This window comes from Neocloeon triangulifer, unplaced genomic scaffold (genome assembly GCF_031216515.1).
Source record: "Neocloeon triangulifer isolate White Clay Creek 2 clone unplaced genomic scaffold, ASM3121651v1 ptg000003l, whole genome shotgun sequence".
NCBI lineage: Eukaryota > Metazoa > Arthropoda > Insecta > Ephemeroptera > Baetidae > Neocloeon > Neocloeon triangulifer.
The window spans coordinates 25,283-36,271 of NW_026775546.1; positions in this window are offsets into that span (position 1 = coordinate 25,283).

Below are 10,989 nucleotides of genomic sequence, written 5' to 3' on the forward strand. Positions count from 1 at the left end.
ATTTTTTTGTTAATATTTCTGAAAGTTGAAAATAATATATCTCAGCTTTGGCTGAAGATATGATTATGATTTAGACTAACTGGCCGATTTGTTTTCTTCATATTAACATTTCTACAATAAATAATAAAATCATTTGTCACTTTTGCTATTAATCACTGTGAAGAAGATAAAAAACTACAAAATTTTAAATAAATGAAAATTGGAATGGTATTTAAAATGTCCAAAATTTTTTTCAAATTGAAATTGCCGTACTTTTAATTAAATGATGCTGCAAAGGCAGTGAACAACTCAATGCATTCTTTTTTCTGCGTAAAAGCGAAATAATTGAGCCTGTTTCCCTGAACTAGCTGGCCTTTGAGAGCTAATTCTGGACGTGCAAAATAGATTGAGTGCAAATGTTTAGAGCGGCGTGCGATAAAGCTCTTTGGGACTAGAGCTGCGAAACGGGATTAAATCGGTAATTGAATCGCACGTCGATCGGCGCGGCGTCTCTTTTGAAAGGGACCAAATCTCCTCCGAGCAATTAGCGACAACACGTCATTAATCCAACGACGGCGGCATCAAACGCAAAATAAAATGATTAAGCGCATTTGAAAATGCGTCTCCCCCTTACTCGTATGCAGCCAGCGTGTCGCCCCCAGCAATAGTTTTCGAAAAACCACCCTCGACTTGTGTATATACTAAATAATTTTTTGTGTTCAAGTGACATTAATTTTCGTTATATCTAGTTTTTGATTGGCCTTTTTTTCGTGATTTACGAGACGATTGTCGCAATTTGGACCACTATGATAATGATTAAACTCGTTTCTCTCCTTTCTTTTCATGTCACCGAACCGCACACATAGAGCAGGGGCTCATTACCATAGTGTGCAGTTATCAATCTTCCATTCATGATGCTTAAAAGAATCAAATGAACCGTGCTATTCCGAGAGGGGCATTAACGCCGCTGGGGTGCGGCAGCGAGACGGGGGGACGACCAGACGCAGCGCCGAAAAGGGGTGCGCGACGCGCCAGTCTCAAGTGTTGTCGCAGACGCAGCATCAAAAACGCCAGTGTACAGATGTAGGGTGGAATAAGCCTCGTTTCGATGCGACGATAGCAGGTGATGTCAAAATATTTTTTGCCAAACACAATGAAGCAACAAACTTTTGACAAAACCAATCGTCACGTATCAGTTTTGATTCGAATGCTATAAATTTAATGCTGGAAATTTTATGAAAATATTTAAAATATTTTAATAAAATTGGCGCACACTTCAGACCAGCTTCAGACGTTTTATTTAAGATAAAATATTATTGAATTTTTATCACAAAAATAAATGATTTTTCCTGTGACGTCTGGAAATTTGATTTTGTTTCAAGGCGGATGTTTCGTAGAGGAAGCGCGCGACAAAAAGATTAGCAGAAAGTCACGTTGATCGAGCTTATTATTCTTTCTTTTCTTGTTTGTTCCGTTTCTTTAGAGATAATTGAATTCAACGGCAACAAAAAAACTCCATATTTGTTCTCCTTTGTTTGTGGCAAGTCAAAATTCAATTCTTCGAGTTGTTTTAAATATTATAATATTTATCTCCATCACTAATCCTACAATTGAACTTCTTTTAATGAATACACAAATTTTTAACATTCATGTCCTGCTCTTTTCTGCAAATACGCGTATTCTAGTAATTGTTAATTAAAAAATTACTACATTAAGATAAATTTTCTACACGATGTATATAATTAAAATCTTGCTAATGGTGGAGCCGTTTCGTGTAACGTATTCCTTTTATTTAAAAAAATTATTTGAAAGTAAAAATATGGTTGACAAGAACAACTGCAACATTAAAAACAAACGAATATTTAAAAACCATGAAGATCTGTTCAGAACAATTATGAAATTACTATAAATTATCAGCTAATTGTTAGTGTACGTGAGTTTTTTCTGTTCTAATTAATTCCAAAGTATGCTAACTGTGTTGTTCTCCAGTAAAATTTCCCCATGGTCAATTTAGCTGATTTGATTTCTTTGCACGTTAAAATTGGGCTGGAATGCAATCAATTCGGTTATTTAGCTCGTAGTGATTTACGTGAAAAAGATTTTTCCTCTTGTGACCTTTGAAAATTTGATTTTGTATAGAAGCGGATGTTTTGACGCAGGAAGCGCGCGACAAAACAATATTCCTTATTAGCGAAAAGTCGCGTTGATCGAGCTTATTATTCTTTCTTCTTAATATTGTGCTCCCGTTCCCAAGAGGAAATTGAATTTTCCTGCAAGCAAAAACATATTGATTTTTCTCCTTTTACTGTTAAAGATTTTGTTTTGCGTGTCAATGTCGAGATTTAAGCATTTATATTTAAGAGATTCAATTGTTTTTTAATAAGTTAGATAGACTTTTAATTTGTCAGTTGAGAATTTTTGGGAAAAAATTCAACCTCCTGTAGCTGCGGATAAATTAAATTCTATAATTATTAACTATAACTTTACTTAGCTTTGGTTTACTGAACTTTTTTTATAGCAAATTAAATCATACTTATGCAAAATTTTACCCCCTCGATTTATGTACGCATTCGTATTTGAAATTGGGCTGACCACATTTGCAATGCAATTAAGTTAATTTGTGGTGATTTATACGTATACATGGGAACAATTTTTCCTCCTAACAATTCCAAGTGGCAATTTGTCATTATACGCCGCATTCATCTGCGCCAAGTAGGCCTAATTGCGGAAAAATGAGAACCCCTGCGGAGGCTGCAATTTGAGCAGAGCCGAGAGAGAGGGAAAAGAATATGGAAAAAATCTGGTCGACGTGCACGCTTAGCAGAGACAATATGTGCAGCAGCCAGCAGGATGTGCGACGAGGGTTAATTGCGAGCAGAAGGTCTGCGTCGCTCCTAATTTGTAGCAGATTAAAAATGCGGGACTCAATGTCTCTCCCCAGCGAGATGCACCCCCGATGACTTGAGTTGTTGGTTTGGTTTTTGCTCTGGAATGATATAATGCAGCGAGTTTTTATTTATGCAAGTTGGTTTCATTATGTATCGTAGCAGGGAGGATGACGAGTGCTGTCATGCACCTATAACAGAATAAAGCAGCAACCCCTGCCTGCCAAGAAGTCAGAGTCATTTTTAAATTGGCTCTCCAACAAGGGACTTATGCACGGGTCGTGGAATTGAAAACTAAAAATAAAAAAAGAGAAGATTTCTAATTGTTATGAATTAATTTAATGCTTAATTAATTGGAAGAGATTTAAAATTTAGAACGGGGAAAAAATACGAAAAAAGTGACCTGAATAATAAATTATCTTCAACAATTTTATTTTATTTTAAATATTTTTAAGTTCAGCAATAAATTTTTAATTTAACGCAAATATAAACTAATACAATATTTATTTACATTTCAAATTAAAGATTAATTTTGCATTAAAGTTTTTATTTATTTTATTAGTAATATTTAAATTTTTCTTGCATAAATATAGTCGATATTTTTACTCATTATTATTCTTTTTGTTGATTTTTCCTCATTATTGCATTTAATTTGGTTTAAAATCTCTTTTAATTTTTATTGAATAATAAGTATTAATGATCATTTACTATTTATTTTTAAAGTGTTTATTGGAAAAAATGGGAAATTGCATGCAGGGTGTCTTGTTAATAAAATGAAATTTAGAATGAATACATAAATGATTTACAGTCCGTTACCCTAACTTGTTCAAGCTTGGCAAACAGCACTCCTGAAGCAGCAGCTTCTCCAAAGTGTATCATGCTCTTGTTGGAGTGCAGATGCAAGCACGGTGACTGAGGTGGTCCCCTTGAGGCGTGCAGCGCGCACAAGAAAAATGGAATAAAAAACGTCAGGACAGATTCGAATTTGTCTGACTTAATTTGAGTGATTCCTGCGGTGAGGGAGAAGGATGCCTTTAATGTTGCGGCGGCGTGTGTGGGAAGAAGGACCGCGCGAGTTTGACGCGCTTGACGAGACCAGTTCTTTCTTCTAATGATTTGCTCGGGTTAAAATTAGGCTGGGGAGACGAAAATAAATTGGAAGGAAATGGCGGTTTTCAAATGAGGTGGAATCTTCTAATTTACTCTAAATCACAGTTTTAATTTTTAATTATAATTTCAACGAGGAAAAGCCCGATCTCTTCATTTCCATTATAATTTCAATTTAATTTAGATTCTTTTAATTTATTGGCATCACAAAACTTCGAAATTCATAGATGTAATTTCAAATAAAAAATTAATTAACTTAAAAAATGATGACAACCACTCATGAAAATTAATGAAATTATATATTTATTTTATTTATATAATAAATATGCGATATTTATATAGACACATATTTCTTTTTTTCCCTTCCTTTGAATGGTTGTTTAATCATACAGTGTACATACACCTTTTTAATTCCAAAAATTGTATTGTCAATTATCAAATTAATTTTCAACCGAATTGCCAGAGTTTATTTATTTTGAGCCAAACCAAGAAACCAACCCTGCCTCTGTTTTAGTTTAATTTTGTTGAGATAGAAAGTTGTAGTAAAAAAAATGTGGTAATAAATTATCACTGGCATCCCAAAGTATAATACACAGAATTTTTGCCTGAACAGAAAGAATAAATTCCCCAAGCTGAAGATACAACATTATAAAATTTGGGAATTCTGGGAATAAGCGGAGGAAAAATATGGTTTATAAAAAAAATGAATTCTAACTTAAAAAAGATATTTTTGCAATATCAAAGCAGAACACAGAATGATAAAGATTGTCCTTTTGCCCACTTGATCTTTTGGTGCTGGCAATTCGATCCGTCCTTGGGCTATTTTCTTCTCATCTCTCACGTGGAAACGAGAAACGGACACAAAAAACGAAACGTGGGCGCCCCGCCGGCACTTTTACCTGCGTCCAAATCCGACTTGTGACAGCAGAAACAAAAAAAGGCCGGAATCGAATTAAATTCGGCGCGATATATACGTAATCGCTCTCGCAGCCCAGCATCTCATCTTTCTTGTCATTATAAATTCTGACACATTCAATTTTCCTCTTCTATTTTGATGGTCGTTGTTGCGTGTTCCTTTTTTAATTCATGTTAGGGAATTGAAAAGCGGCTGCACGCGGCGGCGGCGGCTCCTTTTCCACGCCGGACCCAAAAGGTGTGTGTGGCCCTGGCCGGCTGCGCGCCTTGCCTGCTGCCATATTAATTAAAATGGAATTAATTCAGTGCCGTTTAAGGCTGCCGCTACCGCCTTTGCCCGTTGTTTGATCACGCAGGCACGGACTGGACGAGACAAAGCTGATAAAAAAAAGAAAAAAAAATTATTTCAGTCTGGTGCAGTCTGGTTTAGAAGTTTATTGGTAAAGCTGAAATAAATGGGAGAAAATTAATTATGTTCAAGTAAAGTGAGAAAAATCACAATGAAAATTGTGTTAAAACTACAATTATAATTATAATTTATGTTTTTATACGACGTGGTCTTTTTTTTATTTTTGATGTTTCAGCAAAGTCTTTGCTGCGTGGTCGGTTTTGTTCTGGCCGCAAATTCCTTTTTCTTTCACACATTTTTTCAACAATTGAATTCTTAACAAATGTGGTTGTTACAATTTAAAAAATATAATGAACAAATTTGTTTGATAAATTGAAAGCTGAATTTCCAAAAATAAAAACTTCCCTGGTGTTCACTTAATGCACTCATTTTTTACTTTAATAATTTTTATTTTATTTTTTTTATCACTGAAAACTTTAAAGTTTAAACTGTTTTATTCAATTTTTATTGTAAGTGTATCAAAATCCATTAAATAATTCACAAAAAAATTCCATTGATGGTTTAAATATTATTTAAAAGTTGCGTGTATCAATTTAAATTTTGTAATTGAATTTTGTCAAAATTTCATGATTATTTACCGTTTGCATGTGATTTTGAGAGATATATTAAATATTCTGGCTTCATGCTTTGCTATAGAATTTATATATAAAAGAGAATGAAAATCTCAATTTCATAAAACGCTCGTCTCTTCGGTGGAGATTTGCGTTTTTTTTTTCAGTCCGTACCTGATCGAATATCCATCTGCTTGCGGCGATATAGTTTTCGCGGCCCTGAATTTTCCTTCTGGCTGGTGGCACACGGCGTGGCATCAGGTGCACACTTTTGATAGATTGCGAGGAGTGGGAGAGACGCCGATGGATTTTGATTGCACCTCACAACTCATAATTACAGCATGACGGGTGTGATTTTTGCCGTTCTTAATGGAAAATTAATTTTTCTTCTCGGCTTCGATCCGATGTTAAATAAAAGAAGGGGCCAATAAATTATAATTTTTTTTTTTAAGGAAAAAATAAACGCCATAGTGCATCTGGCGTTTCTCTCTGCGCGTCGGGTGAGTTTTTCTCTCCTCTGATTTTTATCTCCTTCGCCGCCGATGATGATGAGGATTGTAAAATTGTTGTTGTCCGACGCCAAATATGGCCCGGCAGCTGAGAAAAATTGATTTTGGCATGCAAGGCCCACCAAAGGAGAGAGAGTATAAGAGTGTGTTATTTTATTATTTTGCTTGGGCTCGTTTTGAGCGCATGAGCTTTTAATTTATTGCCGCTGCAGCGCCGAAAACGAAAACAATTGCGGAATGATAAATTATTGTTAGGAAGAAAGAAAAAGGGTTTCTCTCTCTGTTGCTTTGAAAAATTGCCGTTGTGCTCTTTGCTCTTTGCATCGCACACACGACTTACAAAGCGCGCGTTTGCGGGGGCCTTTTACAATATTTTATTGCGATTCGGATGAATATATTAATATATATAGTATGAGTTGCACGATGCGGTCCTTTCTCTGCGAATCTGCATGACAATGGAACGGTGGTGCTGCCATTAATAATCATATGCGATTGTGCTATGTGAATTTCAAACAAGATTCAATATTTCGTCATTGTGACTGATCGTTTTAAATTATATCTGAGATTAATGAAATATTTCAAATCGCGGGGAGAGCAACAATGACACATTTCAAAAGCATTCTGTCTGTGGTGTATAACACGTTGCAAAAAAGTGCAAAATTTACTAGAGTTCCAAATTATTAATTTATTAAATAATAAAAAATTTGTTTTATTTTTATAATTTTTTACAAACGAAGCTGAGATTCTTTAACATTCTTTAAACAATGAAAAAAAAAAAACTAAAATTATGCCTCTATAAATTTCAACCCTAAATTATTTTGAATTTAAAGAATATTGACACCAACTAGAAACGTATCACCAAAATTTCAAAGTTCCTTTAAATAAAAATTAGAGGGCAAGTTTATTCATGAAAAAAAAATATCACTGAAATTTTGAACTGAATTTACTGAAGATGCGGCAAAGGTCAAAAAGAAAAATTATTTGATTTTTAATTGAAAATAACTTATCGGTGCTCCAAATTGTTAAAATTTGTTTGTAGAATAATAATAAGTCAAATGCGAATCTTAAAATAAATTTAATTCTGTGCATAATCAATTTTTTTTTTAATTTTTATGTAAAATTGCTTTGAAAATACTTAATATTATAAATAATTAAAGACTATTGAATCGATATTTTTTTTTTAACTTTAATTGGAAATTTAGCAGTTATTAGTTAGAAAACAAGTTTTCTAAAATATTTTTTGGCTTAGTTTTCATTAAAAAAGAACAAAAATTACGGAAAAGTTTTTGTTAAAAAGTCTTATATTTTATTTTATACTTTTCTTCGACTCTATTGACTTCTACAATGTCAGAAATAAAAAAAAAATTAATTAATTTCGGAAATATTTGGAAGTAAATCCTTTTCCTCTTAAATTGTCAATCTCATCCATGCCACGTTTCAAGAGGAAGTAGAGCTTTTGTCATCTCCTCTGCAGTTCTGATAAAATTCCTCTTTTTATAGAATTGAATGAGTTTGAGAAGCGGCACAGTATCACCGCAGCTGCTCCGTCGCTGTGTCCATTGAAGGGATTACAAAGTAGTTTTTCGAGCTGGCTGTTTACCTCTGTGAAAAGTCCTTTGAGGCGTGCGCGCTTCTCGATTCACAAATAGCCGAGAAAAAAGTGATCAACAATGCAGATTGGTTGTCGAAGGGAGGGAAATGCACGAGACCTGTTTATTTATGGCAGTTTGGTGCCATAATAAAGTGATATACACAGGGCAGGAAGGCGGCGGCGGCCAAGGAGATTTTGAGCTTTGAGGATCTCGCACGTTATTGATGCAGCTTCAAATCGGCTGCACAATAGATTGTCCTTTTTCAGCGCAGGGCTGGAAATGTGCGGCGGTGGCTTTGTGCCCAGCGCACCTCACCTTTCTTGGCCACAACAAAAATATGGCCTGAAAAAAGAAACAGAAAAGAGCATTAGAGAGGCCATAGCTATCGTATTGTGTATTTTTTATGCGTACCAGGAGCTTTTTAAAGGAAAATTTCGGCTGGCCAGACTGTATTGTCCGTCGTCTAATATGTTATATATTATTTATGTTCGGGTTTTGCAGTGGTCGACTTTTCCGAGAGTTGTTATATAATATCAATGCATTATTCCAGATGAATAATTCAAATCTCAAGTGAGCACTTCTATAAACGCTTTTTTCAGTCTAATGGATTTGCGGTGAAATTGCGATCAAAATGAGTTGCCAAATTACATGCATAATAATAAAATGCTTATAAAAGTTCTAAATATTCAAAGTTATATTTAGAGATTCAGAAATCTATTACAATTTTTGTTTCTGCATTATTTCAAATTAAAATTAAAATTTAAAAAGTGAACAAATAATAATTTTTGTTAAAATCAAGTCACTGGAAATTTAAATCAAACTTCAAGTAAAAAAATTAATTTTTTTTTACAAATTAAATGCTTTACAAAAGTCTTATAACTCTATTTAACGGTTTAATAAAAAATCTGAGCTTTAAAAAAAATTAAACAGAGAATTTATTCATTATTGTATTGTCGAAGTACGACGAATTTCCGCCCTTTTAATCCTTCTTTAGTAATAATTATTTCTTCTCCCAAAAACAAAAATGAGCTCGGTTCACTGCTCTCTTTTTTGCTTGGCTCTCGCTCGCGACCTGAAAATCTCTTTGAACCGCACGTAATTGTAATTAAGCCAACTCGCTCCAGAGAACATGTGCCTCTCGCGAACTGCATATTGTATTTGCATATAATGTACATTACATGCGATCAAACAATGAGAAGTTTGCGAGGCGCATATCACATTTCAGCATATCCACCGGCGCTGCTGCTGCTGCAGACTCCCTTATTAATTTATTAATCTCATTGTGCATGCCAAGAGCTGTGTGCAATTTCCGTAATTATATTTCGCTAAATACCTCTCCACCCGTTCGCTCCACTCCACCGACTGAAAAAAGAACAGAAATGAACTTAACGTGCTGTACCGTAGGGGATGGTATATTAAATGCAAGTATACAATTTTCTCTTCACATTTATTTTTGTGCGGAGATATTGAAGTTAATTAACTAATTGCATCTTATTCAATTTTTTGCTTGGGAAATTAATCAAAATATTAAAAATGTTGGTGAAATGACGAACAGGAATGAAAAATTATTCCTAAAGCATACAATAAATTTTTTTACTATAGAAGTAGAAATTTAAAAATAAAAGGTGATAGAGTTTCATCATGTGTATAGGAAGAAAGTTTAAATTAATATTTTTTATACATAGCTATTAAGGATTAAAAAAAAAAATGCCAATTTACAGAGCCTGATGCACACAATATTAAGAAGAGCAAAAAGCTTAACAAATTTAACATTTTCTAATAATATTTTTTTTTAATAAAAGCTTAATTTGCACTTAAAAATTAAATTTAACATGCCAGTCCAAAAATTATTTAATGTAAACATTTAATCTTAATTTTTTATACAATTTTTACAGACATATTTGACTAATTTATATAATGAGATGAATGTTTATATGAAACACCTCTCGGTTTTTAATGCTTTAAGCAGGGAGGAGTGGAAAGAGATAAAATAAAGCCAACTGCGAGAATTCCTCAAGTTTCAAAGAGACCAAAAGCATCGGCGGCGGCGGCCATAATACATATAAACACAAGATCGCAGTGCCTCTTTTAATCTGCAGCGAAATCTCGAAGCACGACTTGGCAAAAAGTGCGAGCGAGAGCAAATAATAAACCTGCACACAACGCCGAGGTCAGGCTTATATAGAGATGCCTGCTCTTACGGTACGTGCAAATAATACGTAAAGCCGATGTACAGAAAACGTGCTAAGTGAGTGAAAAATTTTAATTGCACGAATGTATTTATATTCGAAAGAAAGAGAAAATCGAAAATGCGAAGGTGTGGTGAAGGAATGCCGCCGCCTTTGCCGCCGGTTTTATTTATTATTTGCCTCCAATTAGTCAGATGTTGATAGACAGCGCCGAGTTAGAGCCAAGGTTGCTGAAATTTGTAGCGATGTCATCCGTAGACACGTGCAAAAAATCCACCATTTATCAAACGCGGCGCATCTCGTGGAGAAAAAATTTATTCGGACAACGCGCCAAGGGAAAACGAGTCCTCTGCGCGACGGTCCACGCCAAAAAGTCGAAAAGTTAAGGTTGGCCCGACTTTTGTAATGGAGTGCTGACATGACATGTGTTTTATATATTGTACATTATAAGCCGGGCAAGGACGAAGTCAAGTGAAATCGTTTTGTTTAATTTTTTGCACCACGGGCCGACCCGCCGTATAATATTAAACAGCTCCGGCATTCCATTTATAGCAATGCCCGCGCTAAATGTACGTGAGCAATAAGGTATGATAATTCATTTGGTCGCGCAGCCAAGTGAAATTGTTCATGAGGTGCGCACTCCCTCTTGAATTCTTGCTAATTTTTATTGCGTGTAATTCATTTCGTTGCGTTTTTTATTTTGTTTCACAACTTATTTTCCACGTCCAGAAATTAAGCAATGCTCAGCAGAAGCTAGTTGATGCGTTACGATATTAAATGAATATTTGAAGAAAAAGCACTTGATTATTACAAAAATAATTGTAATTCTGCTCAAAACGTGGAAAATTTATTT